This window comes from Balaenoptera physalus (assembly GCF_965194825.1).
Source record: "Balaenoptera physalus genome assembly, chromosome: 13".
In the NCBI taxonomy this organism is placed as follows: domain Eukaryota; kingdom Metazoa; phylum Chordata; class Mammalia; order Artiodactyla; family Balaenopteridae; genus Balaenoptera; species Balaenoptera physalus.
Window position 1 is genome coordinate 33309253 of NC_138892.1, and position 19209 is coordinate 33328461.

The 19209-nt window shown below is 36.6% G+C and overlaps 2 long non-coding RNA genes across 2 annotated transcripts in view; both read right to left on the minus strand.

Moving 5' to 3' along the window:
• LOC309640458 overlaps nt 1-19166 on the minus strand; it is a 142036-nt gene extending 122870 nt beyond the window's left edge. Inside the window, exon 1 of the long non-coding RNA XR_014252241.1 lies at nt 18464-19166. This is a non-coding gene — a long non-coding RNA (uncharacterized lncRNA). The remainder of the gene's footprint in view (nt 1-18463) is intronic.
• Nucleotides 1-19209, minus strand: part of LOC309640438 — a 202584-nt gene that overhangs the window by 154293 nt on the left and 29082 nt on the right. The gene's annotated exons all lie outside the window — the stretch shown is intronic.

The following is a 19209-nucleotide window of genomic DNA, read 5'->3' on the forward strand; positions in this document are numbered from 1 at the left end:
TCAAAACCATATGCATAATTCAACACCCATTTATGATAAAAACCCTCCAGAAAGTAGGCATAGAGGGAACTTACCTCAACATAATAAAGGCCATATATGACAAACCCACAGCCAACATCGTTCTCAATGGTGAAAAACTGAAACCATTTCCACTAAGATCAGGAATAAGACAAGGTTGCCCACTCTCACCATTATTATTCACCATAGTTTTGGAAGTTTTAGCCACAGCAATCAGAGAAGAAAAAGAAATAAAAGGAATACAAATCAGAAAAGAAGTAAAACTATCACTGTTTGCAGATGACATGATACAATACATAGAGAATCCTAAAGATGCTACCAGAAAACTACTAAAGCTAATCAATGAATTTGGTAAAGTAGCAGGATACAAAGTTAATGCATAGAAATCTCTTGCATTCCTATACACTAATGATGAAAAATCTGAAACAGAAATTAAGGAAACACTCCCATTTACCATTGCAACAAAAAGAATAAAATACCTAGGAATAAACCTACCTAAGGGGACAAAAGACCTGTATGCAGAAAACTATAAGGCACTGATGAAAGAAATTAAAGATGATACAAATAGATGGAGAGATATACCATGTTCTTGGATTGGAAGAATCAATATTGTGAAAATGACTATACTACCCAAAGCAATCTACAGATTCAATGCAATCCCTATCAAACTACCAATGGCATTTTTCACAGAACGAGAACAAAAAATTTCACAATTTGTATGGAAACAGAAAAGACCCCGAATAGCCAAAGCAATCTTGAGAAAGAAAAACGGAACAGGGGGAATTAGGCTCCCTGCCTTCAGACTATACTACAAAGCTACAGGAAGAGAGTATGGTACTGGCACATAAACAGAAATATAGATCAATGGAACAGGATAGAAAGCCCAGAGATAAACCCACACACATATGGTCACCTTATTTTTGATAAAGGAGGCAATAATATACAATGGAGAAAAGACAGCCTCTTCAGTAAGTGGTGCTGGGAAAACTGGACAGCTACATGTAAAAGAATGAAAATAGAACACTCCCTAACACCATACACAAAATAAACTGAAAATGGATTAAAGATGTAAACGTAAGCCCAGACACTACAAAACTCTTAGAAGAAAACAGAGGCAGAACACTCCATGATATAAATCACAGCAAGATCCTTTTTGACCCACCTCCTAGAGAAATGGAAATAAAAACAAAAATAAACAAATGGGACCTAATGAAACTTAAAAGCAGTTGCACAGCAAAGGAAACCATAAACAAGAAGAAAAGACAACTCTCAGATTGGGAGAAAATATTTGCAAATGAAGGAACTGACAATGGATTAATATCCAAAATATACAAGCAGCTCATGCAGCTCAATATCAAAAACAAAAACAACCCAATCCCAAAATGGGCAAAAACCTAAATACACATTTCTCCAAAGAAGATATACGGATTGCCAACAAACACATGAAAGAATGCTCAACATCACTAATCGTTAGAGAAATGTAAATCAAAATTACAATGAGGTGTCACCTCACACCAGTCAGAATGGCCATCATCAAAAAATCTACAAACAATAAATGCTGGAGAGTGTGTGGAGAAAAGGGAACCCTCTTGCACAGTTGGTGGGAATGTAAAATGATACAGCCACTATGGAGAATAGTATGGAGGTTCCTTACAAAACTAAAAATAGAACTACCATACAACCCAGCAATCCCACTACTGGAAATATACCCTGAGAAAACCACAATTCAAAAAGAGTCATGTACCACAATGTTCATTGCAGCTCTATTTACAATAGCCAGAACATGGAAGCAACCTACGTGTCCACTGACAGATGAATGGATAAAGAAGGTGTGGCACATATATACAATGGAATATTACTGAGCCATAAAAAGAAACGAAATGGAGTTATTTGTAGTGAGGTGGATGGACCTAGAGACTGTCATACAGAGTGAAGTAAGTCAGAAAGAGAAAAACAAATACCGTATGCTAACACATATATATGGAATCTAAAAAAAAAAGAAAAACGTTCTGAAGAACCTAGGGGCAGGACAGGAATAAAGATGCAGACATAGAGAATGGACTTGAGGACACGGGGAGAGGGAAGCGTAAGCTGGGACGAAGTGAGAGAGTGGCATGGACATGTATCCACTACCAAATGTAAAACAGATGGCTAGTGGAAAGGAGCCGCATAGCACAGGGAGATCAGCTCAGTGTCTGTGTCCACCTAGAGGGGTGGGATAGGGAGGGTGGGAGGGAGACGAAAGAGGGAGGAGATATGCGGATATATGTATATATATATAGCTGATTCACTTTGTTATATAGCAGAAACTAACACACCACTGTAAAGCAATTATACTCCAATAAGGATGTTAAAAAAAAAAAGAGCTTCAGCAGAATCTACCAAAAAAACCAAAAAACAAAAAACCATATGCATAAAGTGTATATTACACTTTTACAGGATTTCTAAGGAAGCAATGCTGTTGCAGATACAGAATATGTTTGGCAAGAACAACAAGAATAGTGCAATTGATAAACCACAGGTGCTCTATTCACTTACTTTTTTCTTAGTTCAGGAAATAAAAATTAGCTTCTTAAAAAGTGAGAGCTTCCTCTTCTACTTTTCAAAATGGCATTAAATATTCATTATCACTACAAAGTAATTCTTTTTGATTTTTTTTCATTTCATTTTTTTCATTTTTACTAAGTTCAATGAAAGATTATCTTTTTAAATTGGATATGTAATTTTCTTTTACTGTGGATAAAAATCTGGTTTAAAAAAGAACATATTTCAATCAAAAGTTAATGTGTCCTCTACTGAGAACAGTATGGAGGTTCCTTAAAAAACTAAAAATAGAACTACCATACAACCCAGCAATCCCACTACTGGGCATATACCCTGAGAAAACCATAATTCAAAAAGAGTCCTGTACCAAAATGTTCATTGCAGCTCTCTTTACAATAGCCAGGACATGAAAGCAACCTAAGTGTCCATCAACAGATGAATGGATAAAGAAGATGTGGCACATATATACAATGGAATATTACTCAGCCATGAAAAGAAATGAAATTGAGTTATTTGTAGTGAGGTGGATGGACCTAGAGTCTGTTATACAGAGTGAAGTAAGTAAGAAAGAGAAAAACAAATACTGTATGCTAACACATATATATGGAATCTAAGGGCAAGATGGGAATAAAGATGCAGACCTACTGGAGAATGGACTTGAGGATACAGGGAGGGGGAAGGGTAAGCTGGGACAAAGTGAGAGAGTGGCATGGACATATATACACTACCAAATGTAAAACAGATAGCTAGTGGGAAGCAGCTGCATAGCACATGGAGATCAGCTCGGTGCTTTGTGACCACCTAGAGGGGTGGGATAGGGAGGGTCGGAGGGAGGGAGATGCAAGAGGGGAGAGATATGGGGACATATGTATATGTATAACTGATTCACTTTGTTATAAAGCAGAAACTGACACACCATTGTAAAGAGCAATTATACTCCAATAAAGATGTTAAAAAAAAAAGTTAAGGTGTTCTAAAAAAGTGTCACTAAACAATTACAGTTATAGATACTGTATTAAGTATCAATATACTCATATATCTTGTTTAATATACATGTGAAATTACACTAAAATTGATTTTTATTATTAAAGGAAACCAAAGATCATTTTACAGTTAATAGAGCCCAATTTATGAGCTTATACTGAGTCATGAACTACAAGGATAAAACAATAATTATTCTTTATTGAAAAATTATGTGTTACTATGGAATTAATTTGCCATAATTGTCCATGGTGACATGTTATATTCTTTGTTCAGAGTAGTTGGGTCTTTCATCATGGTTGTTTAATAATCACCACAGTATTCAAAGAGTATGAAAATATTTTTTCCATTATTTTATTTACTGCTTTAATTTTATAGAATCTGGAAATCAAAAGACATACTAAAAGTTGCTATATGCACTAGTATAACTACTACTAGGGGTATTTATACAAAATCATTTATGAGATATTTACCTGAATCATAAATGTTTTTATAGTAGCATTGTACTAAGGTAGAAGTACCATTTCCATAAAAGAAATGGAAGCTAGAATGCCAAAAATGACTGCAAAGATTTTTGAAATGGACTTCCAAGCTACTGAAATGAGATGAAAATTTAAAATATTCAGTTGTTATAGTTTTCTTCTATAGGCAATATATGGTTATCAAAAACTTCAAATTTCTGGACATTTTTTGACTAAGATTGCACTGCATTTCACTTGAATCAGAATATAAAAATGATACATTTAAAAAAAAATTTATTTGGAAATTCTCTGTCTACATTTGAGATTCAAGGTTTAGAAACAAACCAGGAATGACCTGTCACCAAAACATTTCAGAAAAATGTAAATGGATACAAAGTGATTATTTCATAGAATAAGGAATTCTTTATCTCTTTGAACAGCTCCTAACTTGTAACCATATCCTGGATTTCTTTTTCTCGGTTATCTTAAGTGATACGTTCACACTTTAATTTAAAAAAAAAAAACAAACAAACTTGGTTATCTCAAAGATGCCCAAGAATCACACCTAACTTTAATTGAAAGTGTATTTCATGCATTCTATTACTGAATTTTGAAAATGATAATTTCAAATTCACCACATATTACACATGACTAAAATCAGTACTATTTATAATCTTCTCAGAAGTATTGTTAGTTTATGAAAAGTCATGTTTCATTTTGAAGAGAAATCATAGAAGTAATAATGAGGTAATGAAAGAAAACTTGTATGCTTTGAGTGTTCTTACAGATATACCAAGACAACACTTTAATTTGAATCATACTGATACACGGTCCACATCATTAAATATAAAGATTATTTTTAGATGTTTGATGTTGCTGGATACAGTGGTGAGGTGAGTAAGAGATTTAAAAGTGTTATCAATTTGCTTGCTTAGACCAGAGGTTAAGCTACTCAATTTCTGTGAATCTTCAATGGGTTTTATATACCTAATACTCTTCTCACTTGATTGCTCAAAATAATAGCAATATTTTTTGCTAATAACTGCTAATAATAGCAATTCATAGCAATAATGAATTAGGCGATTATACTTTATAGATAAATGAAATGAATGACAGGAATTTTAAAGGGACTGGGGGAGGAACTGGGAATATTTTTATAAAGTAATTGCACTACCAGTGAAATAGTATAATGTTATCTGAAAGTGAAATTATTAGTTGTAAATGCATCTTTCACACTCTAGGGCAACCACTAAATTTTTTTTCTTAAAGATGTATAGTTGATATGCTAAGAGAGGGGAAAAAAATGTTGTCATAGAAAATAATAAATTAAAACCAGAGAAGGTAGAGAAAGAGTGGAAGAAAAAAAAGAAAAAGATCAAGAATTAGTTTAAAAATATTGTAGAAACCAATTATATCAATAATCATTTAAAACGTGAATGGTATAAGTTCGCCAATGAAAAGACAGAGACTATCACAGTAGATTAAAAAACAAACAAAAACCCCAGACCCAACTACATGTTTACAAGAAGTCTACCTTAAATATAAGGACAAATATAGATAAAAAGTAAAGGAATAGAGAAAGATACCATGCTAAGACTAAACAAAACAAAACTGGAGAAAATATATTTATTTTAGACAAATCCAACTTCACAGCAAGGAAAATTGTCAGAGATAGAAGGGGATACTAAATAATGATAAAGGGGTCAACTTCTCATAATGACCCATAATGTGTATGTGTATTATGCTGTTGTGGCTATCAACAAACATATTCTAAAGTTTACAGAGAGATGCAAAAGACTCAGCATAACCAACACAATATTAAAGAAGAAGAATCAAATCAAAGGAATGACACTACCAGACTTTGAGACTTTCTATAAGGCTATAGTATGAAGAATCTGTGGTATTGGTGAAAGAATGGACAAATAGATCAATGGAACAGAACAGAGAGCCCCAAAATAGATCCACACAAATATAGACAACATTTTTTATTTGATTTTCGATGAAAGAGGAAAGGTGATAAAGGAGTCTAACCAGAAAAATGGTGGAAAAACTGGACATACACATGAAAAAAAAAACAATCTAGACACAGATGTTACAAATTTCACAAGAATTAACTCAAATGGATCATCAATTTAAAATGTAAAACTATAAAACTCCAAGAATATAGGAGAAAATCTAAGTGATCTTGAGTTTGAAGATGACTTTTATATACAACACCAAAAGCACTATACATGAAAGAAAAATTGATATGTTGGACTTTATTAAAAGTAAAAATTTCTTCCCTACAAATACACTGTTAAGAGAATTCATAGACAAGCCACTGACTGGGAAAAAATATTTGCAAAATGTATCTGAAAAAGCACTTGTATCCAAATATGCAAAGAACAGAATACAAGATGGCAGAAGATGAGAACATATACCTTGCCAAGGACGATATATCAATGTTAAATAAGCATATTAAAAGATGTTTAACATATGTCATTAGGGAATTACAAATTAAAACAATAATGTGATACAACTAAACACTTATTAGAATGGCTAATCCAAAACACTGACATCAATTGCTTGCAAAATATGGAGCAACAGGAAATCTCATCTGTTGCTGGTGGGAATGCAAAAAGGTACAGAAACTTTGGAATACAGCCTGGCAGTTTCTGACAAAGCTAAACAGTCTTATCATGTTATCTAGCAACCACACTCCAAGGTATTTACCAAAATGAGTTGAAAACTTGTGTCCACACAAAAACCTGCACTGGACTGTATAAAGCATCTTTATTCATAATTGCCAAAACTTGGAAGCAACTGATATGTCCTTCAAAAGGTGAATTGACAAACTATAGCACATCAGTACAATGGAATGTTATTCAACAATAAAATGAAATAAACTCTCAAGCCAAGAAAAGACATGGAGGAATTTTAAATGCATATTGCTACATGCAAGAAGCCAATCTGAAAAGACTACATATTGTATGAATCCAACTATATGACCTGCGAAAGGCAAAACTATAGAGACTGTAAACACATCAGTGGTTGCCAGGGGCTTGGATGGAGGGCAGGAAGATGAATATGTGGAACACAGGGTTTTTAGAGCAGCGAAAGTATTCTGTATGGTACTATAAATTTATTTATTTTTTTATTTATTTATTTTTGGCTGTGTTGGGTCTTCGTTTCTGTGTGAGGGCTTTCTCTAGTTGCGGCGAGCGGGGGCCACTCTTCATTGCGGTGCGCGGGCCTCTCACTATCGTGGCCTCTCTTGTTGCGGAGCACAGGCTCCAGACGCACAGGCTCAGTAGTTGTGGCGCACGGGCCTAGTTGCTCCGCGGCATGTGGGATCTTCCCAGACCAGGGCTCGAACCCGTGTCCCCTGCATTAGCAGGCAGATTCTCAACCACTGCGCCACCAGGGAAGCCCGATAAGAACCATTTTTAACCCAGAATTCAAATACCCATGCTAATGTATACCTATTATCGTGGAAACACTCATGCATGTTCCAAAATCTTCTATAAATCGCAAAGTATAAATAAGTATTTTCATTCTTGGCTCTCATGAAGGACTCTGGTGCAAGTGAAAAGTACAGTAATATCTATAGTTTCGTTTTGATACCTATAACAAATAGTGCTTTACTTTAATGCCAAAGGTTTTCAACACTTTCAGTACAGTTTTTATTCATATAGGGAAAAATACTAGCATAGAATTTTTTTTAATATCCAAAAACATTTTTTAGAAGATAGAATTACACTAAAAATAATTTTTTAAAAATCTGAATCTATGCTGTTCAAATGAAATATTCATTCTCACTATTTCTTCCACTGTTCTTTATAACTGTTCATTGTTTTTCTGTTAGAAATAATAAAATATTCAACAGGGAAAAATTCTAGGAATACAAACAACTCTCTTTCTTAAAAGAAAATATTGGCCTAGATACCAGAGGCCAGGATTCTAGGGATGACTCTGATGCTTGCTTACTGTAAGATCTAGGTAAACTTTTAACTCTGCCTCTCTCCACTTGTATAAAGCATGAGGTTCGCTTTAGGTTAATTCTAATATTCTTTTGAGGCATTTATTAACCCCTCAGTTCTGTTCCTAACACACAAGGAAAATTAAACTGACTTTAGATTTATAGCTGAACCACATTTAATTTGATTGGCACTGCAATGGTGCTCAAAAATATCTGAAATAAATGAATGAATGTTTCCCTCACTCTACTGAATATTTTAAAAACCACACATTTTCCAAAAACCAGGGTTTCATCTTTAGCTTCTACTGGTAAAATCTACAATATTGCTTTGCAAGCTCCTTATTCAAACCTCATCCCATATATGTTACTTCAATAATACCACTATTAGACTATTATTTTTTTAAACATCTTTATTGGAGTATAATTGCTTTACAATGGTGTGTTAGTTTCTGCTTTATAACAAAGTGAATCAGCTATACATATACATATATCCCCATATCTCCTCCCTCTTGCGTCTCCCTCCCACCCTCCCTATCCCACCCCTCTAGGTGGTCACAAAGCACCGAGCTGATCTCCCTGTGCTATGTGGCTGCTTCCCACTAGCTATCTATTTTACATTTGGTAGTGTATATATGTCCATGCCACTCCCTTACTTTCTCCCAGCTTACCTTTCCCCCTCCCCGTGTCCTCAAGTCCATTCTCTACATCTGCGTCTTTATTCCTGTCCTGCCCCTAGGTTTTTCATAGCCTTTTTTCTTGTTATTTTTAAGATTCCATATATATGTGTTAGCATATGGTATTTGTTTTTCTCTTTCTGACTTACTTTACTCTGTATGACAGACTCTAGGTCCATCCACCTCACTACAAATAACTCCATTTCGTTTCCTTTTATGGCTGAGTAATATTCCATTGTATATATGTGCCACATCTTCTTTATCCATTCATCTGTCGATGGACACTTAGGTTGCTTCCATGTCCTGGCTACTGTAAATAGAGCTGCAATGGACATTGTGGTACATGACTCTTTTTGAATTATGGTTTTCTCAGGGTATATGCCCAGTAGTGGGATTGCTGGGTCGTATGGTAGTTCTACTTTTAGTTTTTAATTATGCTGCTAATATACCAATAACAGCAATGCTAATTTCTCTTTACATTTTAGTTGATGCTTTTAACATGCTTTCACATACATACCCTGCCATGCTTCTTACAACATGATCTTGTTAAGGAAAGTATTATGACCCCACTTAACAGATGAGAAAACAGTCTTGTTTGCAAGTTGAGAAGTGGTTGCACATCTTCCCTCTCTCTCCCTCTCTCATCACTTGCTTGCTATGATAAAGCAAGCTACCATGTTGCGAGGACCTTATGAAGAGGCCCATTTGGCAAGGAATGAAAGGCAATCTCTGCCTAGTAGGCAGCAAGGAATTGAGGCCCTTATTGTGATAGCACATGAACTGAACCCAGCCAACAACCAAGTGAGTGAGCCTGGATGCAGATCCTTCCTCAGCCAAGGGTTAAGATGCCTGTAGCCCAGCTGACATTTCTACTGAAGCCTTATGAGAGATTCTAAGCCATAGGACCTAGCTAAACCATGCTCAGATTCCTGGAAAAACAGAAAGTGACATAACAATTATTGCTGTTTTATGACACTAAGTTTTAGAGTAATTTGATATGCAGAAATACATGACTAATACAACTGATCTTCTGAATCTGAGTTTAAATTATCTTTACACTGTGGCTCTAATTTCTGTGTGTCATTTAGCTGCTCACATGGCACTCTTCAACTATTATTTTCTTTGAATGTCCACTTTGCATTACAAATAATGGCACATAATTATTCAAGTATCAATAGACAGAAATGAGTATTATTCAGAAATTATATTCTTGGTACTGTCAAGAGGAATCAGTATTCCTCCCAACCTCAAGCCACTTTACCTTTGAAAGGAAGAATTATCAAAAGGATAATTCTGAGTCGCTTTCTCTTTGCAACTTTCTCTTTACCTCTATACTTCCTCTGAGGTGGAAGAGTGGTCGATTTAATCAGTGGAGGCCTAATATTGGATTACATTAGGAGTGTAGAGGGTCTGAACTTCTTGATAAAGCAACAGTCAGAGAATCTGTCTCTGACTCTCTGGACTGTGCTATCTGATGGATGAGTTAGAAGAGGAGTTAAGTCTTCTTCCAATTCCTGCTACTTGGTGGTATGCACTTTTGGGGCAGTCTCAGGACTCACAACTTAGCTTCTTGGATGCAAACACGCCATTCTCTTTCACATACTCTCTTTGGAAGGTAGCTTAAGCAAAACTGAGATGCTGTATGAAGGTGTCTTGTTAAATGAACTCTGAAACCACATAGAGAAGCAAGTTTCCCCACACAGTTCTCAAGTCTTGATTTGAGGCCTCTGGTAGGAAAACCTCATTTGACCCCAGCTTGAATTTGTGTACTGCATCTTATATTTAATGATGAGTAAGGTATTTTGAGTTATTGGGTCACCATTAATGAAGTTAAGTGATGATACCAGTTTGGTTCTTTGAACAGTGTTTCTAAATAGTATCAATAGAAACCAGTGATCAAGAGAGTTAAGTTTTTGTGCAAAGTATCTCTAACAAAGTCCAAATGTACTGCTTATTTCTTTATGTTAGATAAGTCATAACTCCTTTGTCTCCTCACCTTTAAAATGCACTGGCACATTCGTTTTTATAATCTCAGAGATACTGTGATGGCTAAATAAGAGAATAATATATGTTAATTGCGATACTTATATTATCACATGGTGCTCCAGGGAAAATCAATGATCAATATGAATGAACAGACAGCATTCATGTAGTGTTTTAAAAGACATCAAGCTCACATCTCCAAAATGGGAATTAAAAATGGCATTTATATCTGTTAGATTTCAAGTCTTTTTCTGTTTGTTCTTACAACTCTATATTCAATTCCATGAGACTCCTGTTTATACTACAAATAACTGCCTTCATTTCTACCCCAGGGCTTTTGTTCTTCTTCCTTCAGCTGAAATGTTCTTCAGTCTCTTGAATACAGCTCTTTGCATGAGCATTTGCCCTCTGTCCATCTGGGTCAAGTCCTTCTTGGGAGAGAAATCACCTGACTCTTCTTTATAGAATATTAGAATATAGAAGATTAGCTTTTCTCACTTCTATCAATCTCTGTCCCTTTATCCTACTTTACACTATAATATTGCACTTATCACTATTATACACTATATTATTTAGTACAGTTCATTGTGTTTATTCTCCCCCACAAAGGAGAGCTTAACCTTATGAAGACAGTGACTTTATCAGATTCAATGGGTATTTCTACCAAAAAATACAGAATCTATAACACACACAAAGTTGCTGAAAATATATAAATAGTGAACAAATGAACAAACTACATTTATTAGCTGATAAGGGGTGTCTAAAGTATATCTTATCCCGAGCTATCAAGTTCCTCTTAACTTCAGAGTCAAACCAGGAGGAGAGAGTTGGTATAGCGATTAGTAGGTGGAGATATAGTTATAAACTGGCACCAGAAAATCAGCTTTGCAATTCTATGTCCAAATAAACTGATAAGTTTTAAATAAAGGAGGTCAGAGGTTAAGAAAGTGTTATTAATCAACAAACAAACTGTCAGGAAGAATATAAAGACAGTGTAAATTAACATAAGACAGAGAATTTAAAACAGCATGATACATGAGTGAGCAAAAGGGTACAGAAGCAACAGGACACAAAGGCCCTCTGAAGAAACCCGAGGAACTTCAGACAATTGACAAAGGACAAGGGTAAGGAGAGCAGAGGTGAAGGACAACAGGCAAAGGAGAGAACGCCATTGCCACCAGGTAAAATCTATTTACCTTTAGTGGCTACTTAACAAAGTAGCCCCTATCTCCTAGTGACTCACCATATCTGGGTATTTTGACACCCCAAATACCAAGCATATTGAATTTGACGCTATTTTATTTAAAACCAAGGAAATTTTTCTATCTAAAATCAAACTGGTCAGAGGCACTTTTAGCCCTTCCTTATCCTCAGTCATTGACACTGTTTGACATATTGTAGATGCTCAATAAATGTGGACTTGATGATGGATAAGCACAACTCATTTATTTCTGATGCTAGAGAAACTTCATATTTTTTCTGAGAAGGTATTTAAGCATTCTTTTAAAAAAAGAGTAGAGAAATTAACAAAATGGAAATGTACTAAATATTAAACTCCTTTCAGAAAAAAGAATTCATAACAGAATTGTTTTTCAAATAAACTATCAGAAAAGTTTAATCCTGCTTGATTAAATAGCACATTTTACATTCTTTAATCTCCTACTATAATCCAGAAATTTCAGAAGATTAATATGTGTTCAATTTGAAAATGAAAAAGACTGAAATTCTATCTTACCCTAAAAACAATTATTCTGACAATGCTTTGGCCACATTCAAGGTGAAAATAATAGCAAGCGTCTATGGTACTGCCATTTTAAAATAAGTAAACTAGTAAAAAAAATAATGAAAGAATCCCGTGAAACAAATTGGGGACCATAAAAATGGGAAAGCAACAATAAAAGCCTCAAGAAGAAATAAACATAAGATATGTTTCACTAAAGTCAAAGAAAAATGGAACTCAAGAAAAATCTGATATGGCCATGACATTTAAAAGTAGCTATAGAGAAGGAGCTTCAAGATGGCAGAAGAGTAAGACGTGGAGATCACCTTCCTCCCCACAAATACATAAGAAATACATCTACATGTGGAACAACTCCTACAGAACACCTGCTGAACACTGGCAGAAGACCTCAGACCTCCCAAAAGGCAAGAAAATCCCCACATACCTGGGTAGGGCAAAAGAAAACAGAAAAAACAGAGACAAAAGAATAGGGACGGGACCTGCACCAGTGGGAGGGAGCTGTGGAGGAGGAAAGGTTTCCACACACTAGGAAGGCCCTTCGTGGGTGGCGACTGCGGGTGGCAGAGCAGGGAAGCTTCGGAGCCACGGAGGAGAGCGCAACAACAGGGGTGCAGAGGGCAAAGCAGAGAGATTCCCGCACAGAGGATCGGTGCCGACCAGCACTCACCAGCCCGAGAGGCCTGTCTGCTCACCGACCGGGATGGGTTGGGGCTGGGAGCTAAGGCTCGGGCTTCGGAGGTCGGATCCCAGGGAGTGGACTGGGGTTGGCTGCGTGAACACAGCCTGAAGGGGGATAGTGCGCCACAGCTAGCTGGGAGGGAGTCCAGGAAAGAGTCTGGAGCTGCCAAACAGGCAAGAGACTTTTTCTTGCCTCTTTGTTTCCTGGTGCGCGAGGAGAGGGGATTCAGAGCGCCACTTAAAGGAGCTCCAGAGATGGGCGTGAGCCGTGGCTATCAGCGCGGACCCCAGAGACGGGCATGAGATGTTAAGGCTGCTGCTGCTGGAGCCACCAAGAAGCCTGTGTGCAAGCACAGGTCACTATCCACACCACCCCTACTGGAAGCATGTACAGCCCACGACTGCCAGGATCCAGTGATCCAGGGACAACTTCCCCAGGAGAACACACGGCGTGCCTCAGGCTGGTGCAACGTCATGCTAGCCTCTGCCGCTGCAGGCTCACCCTGCATTCTGTACCCCTCCCTCTCCCCAGACTGAGTGAGCCAGAGCCCCCTAATCAGCTGCTCCTTTAACCCTGTCCTGTCTGGGCTGGAACAGACACCCTCAGGTGACCTAAACGCAGAGGTAGGTCCAAATCCAAAGCTGAACCCCAGAAGCTGTGCGAACAAAGAAGAGAAAGGGAAATTTCTCTCAGCAGCCTAAGGAGCAGTGGATTAAATCTCCACAATCAACTTGATGTACCCTGCATCTGTGGAATACCTGAATAGACAACGAATCATCCCAAATTGAGGAGGTGGACTTTGGGAGCAATGACATATATATATTTTTCCCTTTTTCTCTTTTTGTGAGTGTGTATGTGTATGCTTCTGTGTGTGATTTTTTCTGTATAGCTTTGCTTTTACCATTTGTCCTAGGGTTCTGTTTGTCTGTTTTGGTTTTTTTTTTAATATAGTTTTTAGGGCTTGTTATCGTTCGTTGATTTCTTTTTTGGTTTGGTTGCTATCTTCTTTCTTTCCTTTTTTTTTTTCTACATTAAATATATTTTTTAATAAATATTTTTTATTTTTTATTTTAATAACTTTATTTTATTTTATCTTCTTCTTTCTTTCTTCTTTTTTTTTCTCCCCTTTATTCTGAGCCATGTGGAGGACAGGCTCTTGGTGTTCCAGCCAGCCATCAGGGCTGTGCCTCAGAGGTGGGAGAGCCAAGTTCAGGACATTGGTACACAAGAGACCTCCAAGCTCCACATAATATCAAACGGTGAAAATCTCCCAGATATCTCCATCTCAACGCCAAGACGCAGCTCCACTCATCGACCAGCAAGCTACAGTGCTGGACACCCTATGCCGAACAACTAGCAAGACAGGAACACAACCCCACTCATTAAAAGAGAGGCTGCCTAAAAACATAATAAGGCCACAGACACCCAAAAACACACCACCAGACATGGACCTGCCCACCAGAAAGACAAGATCCAGCCTCATCCACCAGAACACAGGCACTAGTCCCCTCCACCAGGAAGCCTACACAACCCACTGAACCAACGTTAGCCCCTGGGGGCAGACACCAAAAACAACGGGAACTACCAACCTGCAAGCTGCAAAAAGGAGACACCAAACACAGTAAGTTAAGCAAAATGAGAAGACAGAGAAACACACAGCAAATGAAGGAGCAAGGTAAAAACTCACCAGACCAAACAAATGAAGAGGAAATAGGCAGTCTACCTGAAAAAGAATTCAGAATAATGATTAAAAAAAGATCCAAAATCTTGGAAATAAAAGGGAGAAAATACAAGAAACGTTTAACAAGGACCTAGAAGAACTAAAGAGCAAACAAACAGTGATGAACAACACAATAAATGAAATTAAAAATTCTCTAGAAGGGATCAATAGCAGAATAACTGAGGCAGAAGAACAGATAAGTGACCTGGAAGATAAAATAGTGGGAATAACTACTGCAGAGCGGAATAAAGAAAAAAAAATGAAAATAATTGAGGACAGTCTGAGAAACCTCTGGGACAACATTAAATGCACCAACATTCAAATTATACGGGTCCCAGAAGAAAAAGAGAAAAAGAAAGGGTGTGAGAAAATATTTGAAGAGATTATAGTGGAAAAATTCCCTAATATGGGAAAGGAAATAGTTAATCAAGTCCTGGAAGCACAGAGAGTCCCATACAGGATAAATCCAAGGAGAAACATGCCAAGACACATATTAATCAAACTACCAAAAATTAAATACAAAGCACAAATATTAAAAGCAGCAAGGGAAAAAAAACAAATAACACATAAGGGAATCCCCATAAGGTTAACAGCTGATCTTTCAGCAGAAACTCTGCAAGCCAGAAGGGAGTGGCAGGACATATTTAAAGTGATGAAGGAGAAAAACCTACAACCAAGATTACTCTACCCAGCAAGGATCTCATTCAGATTTGACGGAGAAATTAAGAGCTTTACAGACAAGCAAAAGCTAAGAGAATTCAGCACCACCAAATCAGCTCTACAACAAATGCTAAGGGAACTTCTCTAGGCAGGAAACACAAGAGAAGGAAAAGACCTACAATAACAAACCCAAAACAATTAAGAAAATGGTAATAGGAACATACATATCGATAATTACCTTAAATGTAAATGGATTAAATGCTCCTACCAAAAGACATAGACTGGTTGAATGGATACAAAAACAAGACCCGTATATATGCTGTCTACAAGAGACCCACTTCAGACCTAGGGACACATAAGGACTGAAAGTGAGGGGATGGAAAAAGATATTCCATGCAAATGGAAATCAAAAGAAAGCTTGAGTAGCAATTCTCATATCAGACAAAATAGACTTTAAAACAAAGACTATTACAAGAGACAAACAAGGAAACTACATAATGATCAAGGGATCAATCCAAGAAGAAGATATAACAATTGCAAATATTTATGCACCCAACATAGGAGCAGCTCAATACATAAGGCAAATACTAACCGCCATAAAAGGGGAAATCGACAGTAACACAATCATACTAGGGGACTTTAACACCCCACTTTCACCAATGGACAGATCATCCAAAATGGAAATAAATAAGGAAACAGAAGCTTTAAGTGATACATGAAACAAGACGGACTTAACTGATATTTATAGGGCATTCCATTCAAAAACAACAGAATACACTTTCTTCTCAAATGCTCATAGAGCATTCTCTAGGAGAGATCATATCTTGGGTCACAAATCAAGCCTTGGTAAATTTAAGAAAATTGAAATCATATCAAGTATCTTTTCCGAACATAACTCTATGACACTAGATATCAATTACATAAAAATCTCTGTAAAAAATACAAACACATGGAGACTAAACAATACACTACTTAATAACCAAGAGACATTGAAGAAATCAAAGAGGAAATCAAAAAATACCTGGAAATAAATGACAATGAAAACACGACAACCCAAACCTATGGGATGCAGCAAAAGCAGTTGTAAGAGGGAAGTTTATAGCAATACAATCCTACCTTAATAAACAAGAAACATCTCAAACAACCTAACCTTACACTTAAAGCAATTAGAGAAAGAAGAACAAAAAATCCCCAAAGTTAGCAGAAGGAAAGAAATCATAAAGATCAGATCAGAAATAAATGAAAAAGAAATGAAAGAAATGATAGCAAAGATCAATAAAAATAAAAGCTGGTTCTTTTAGAATATAAACAAAATTGATAAACCATTTGCCAGACTCATCAAGAAAAAAAGGGAGAAGACTCAAATCAATAGAATTAGAAATGAAAAAGGAGAAGTAACAACAGACACTGCAGAAATACAAAGGATCATCAGAGAATACTACAAGCAAATATATGCCAATAAAATGGACAACCTGGAAGAAATGGACAAATTCATAGAAATGCACAACCTTCCGAAACTGAACCAGAAAGAAATAGAAAATATGAATAGACCAATCAGAAGCACTGAAATTGAAACTGTGATTAAAAATCTTCTAACAAACATAAGTCCAGGACCAGATGGCTTCACAGGCGAATTCTATCAAACATTTAGAGAAGAACTAACACCTATCCTTCTCAAACTCTTCCAAAATATAGGAGAGGGAGGAGCACTCCCAAGCTCATTCTATGAGGCCACCATCACCCTGACACCAAAACCAGACAAAGACGTCACAAAGAAAGAAAACTGCAGGCCAATATCACTGATGAACATAGTTGCAAAAATCCTCAACAAAACCCTAGCAAGCAGAATCTAACAGCACATTAAAAGGATCATACACTATGATCAAGTGGGGTTTATCCCGGGAATGCAAGGATTCTTCAATATACACAAATCAATCAATGTGATACACCATATTAACAAACTGAAGGAGAAAAACCATATGATCATCTCAATAGATGCAGAGAAAGCTTTCAACAAAATTCAACACCCATTTATGATAAAAACCCTCCAGAAAGTAGGCATAGAGGGAACTTACCTCAACATAATAAAGGCCATATATGACAAACCCACAGCCAACATCATTCTCAATGGTGAAAAACTGAAAACATTTCCACTAAGATCAGGAACAAGACAAGATTGCCCACTCTCACCACTATCATTCAACACAGTTTTGGAAGTTTTAGCCACAGCAATCAGAGAAGAAAAAGAAATAAAAGGAATCCAAATTGGAAAAGTAAAGCTGTCACTGTTTGCAGATGACATGATACTATACATAGAGAATCCTAAAGATGCCACCAGAAAACTACTAGAGCTAATCAATGAATTTGGTAAAGTAGCAGGATATAAAATTAATGCACAGAAATCTCTTGCATTCCTATACACTAATGATGAAAAATCTGAAAGTGATATTAAGAAAACACTCGGATTTACCACTGCAACAAAAAGAATAACATATCTAGGAATAAACCTACCTAAGGAGACAAAAGACCTGTATGCAGAAAACTATAAGACACTGATAAAAGAAATTAAAGATGATACAAATAGATGGAGAGATATACCATGTTCCTGGATTGGAAGAATCAACATTGTGAAAATGACTATACTACCCAAAGCAATCTCCAGATTCAATGCAATCCCTATCAAACTACCACTGGCATTTTTCCAGAACTAGAACAAAAAAATCTCACAGTTTGTATGGAAACACAAAAGACCCCGAATAGCCAAAGCAATCTTGATAAAGAAGAATAGAGCTGGAGGAATCAGGCTCCCTGACTTCAGACTATACTACAAAGCTACAGTAATCAAGACAGTATCGTACTGGCACAAAAACAGAAATATAGATCAATGGAACAGGATAGAAAGCCCAGAGATAAACCCACGCACATATGGTCATCTTATCTTTGATAAAGGAGGTAAGAATATACAATGGAGAAAAGACAGCCTCTTCAATAAGTGGTGCTGGGAAAAATGGAGAGCTACATGTAAAAGAATGAAATTAGAACACTCCCTAACACCATACACAAAAATAAACTCAAAATGGAGTAAAGACCTAAATGTAAGGCCAGACACTATTAAACTCTTAGATGAAAACATAGGCAGAACACTCCATGACATAAATCACAGAAAGATCCTTTTTGACCCACCTCCTAGACAAATGGAAATAGAAACAAAAATAAACAAAAGCGACCTAATGAAACTTAAAAGCTTTTGCATAGCAAAGGAAACCATAAACAAGATGTAAAGACAACCCTCAGAATGGGAGAAAATATTTGCAAATGAAGCAACTGACACAGGATTAATCTCCAAAATTTACAAGCAGCTCATGCAGCTCAATATCAAAAAAAAAACAACCAATCCAAAAATGGGCAGAAGACCTAAATAGACATTTCTCCAAAGAAGATATACAGATTGCCAACAAACACATAAAAGAATGCTCAACATCATTGATTATTAGAGTAACGCAAATCAAAACTACAATGAGATATCATCTCACACCAGTAGAATGGCCATCATCAAGAAATCTACAAACAGTAAATGCTGGAGAGGGTTTGGAGAAAAGGGAACCCTCTTGCACTGTTGGTGGGAATGTAAATTGATACAGCCACTATGGAGAACAGTATGGAGGTTCCTTAGAAAACTCAAAATAGGACTACCATACGACACAGCAATCTCACTACTGGGCATATACCCTGAGAAAACTAGAATTCAAAAAGGTCATGTACCAAAATGTTCATTGCAGCTCTCTTTACA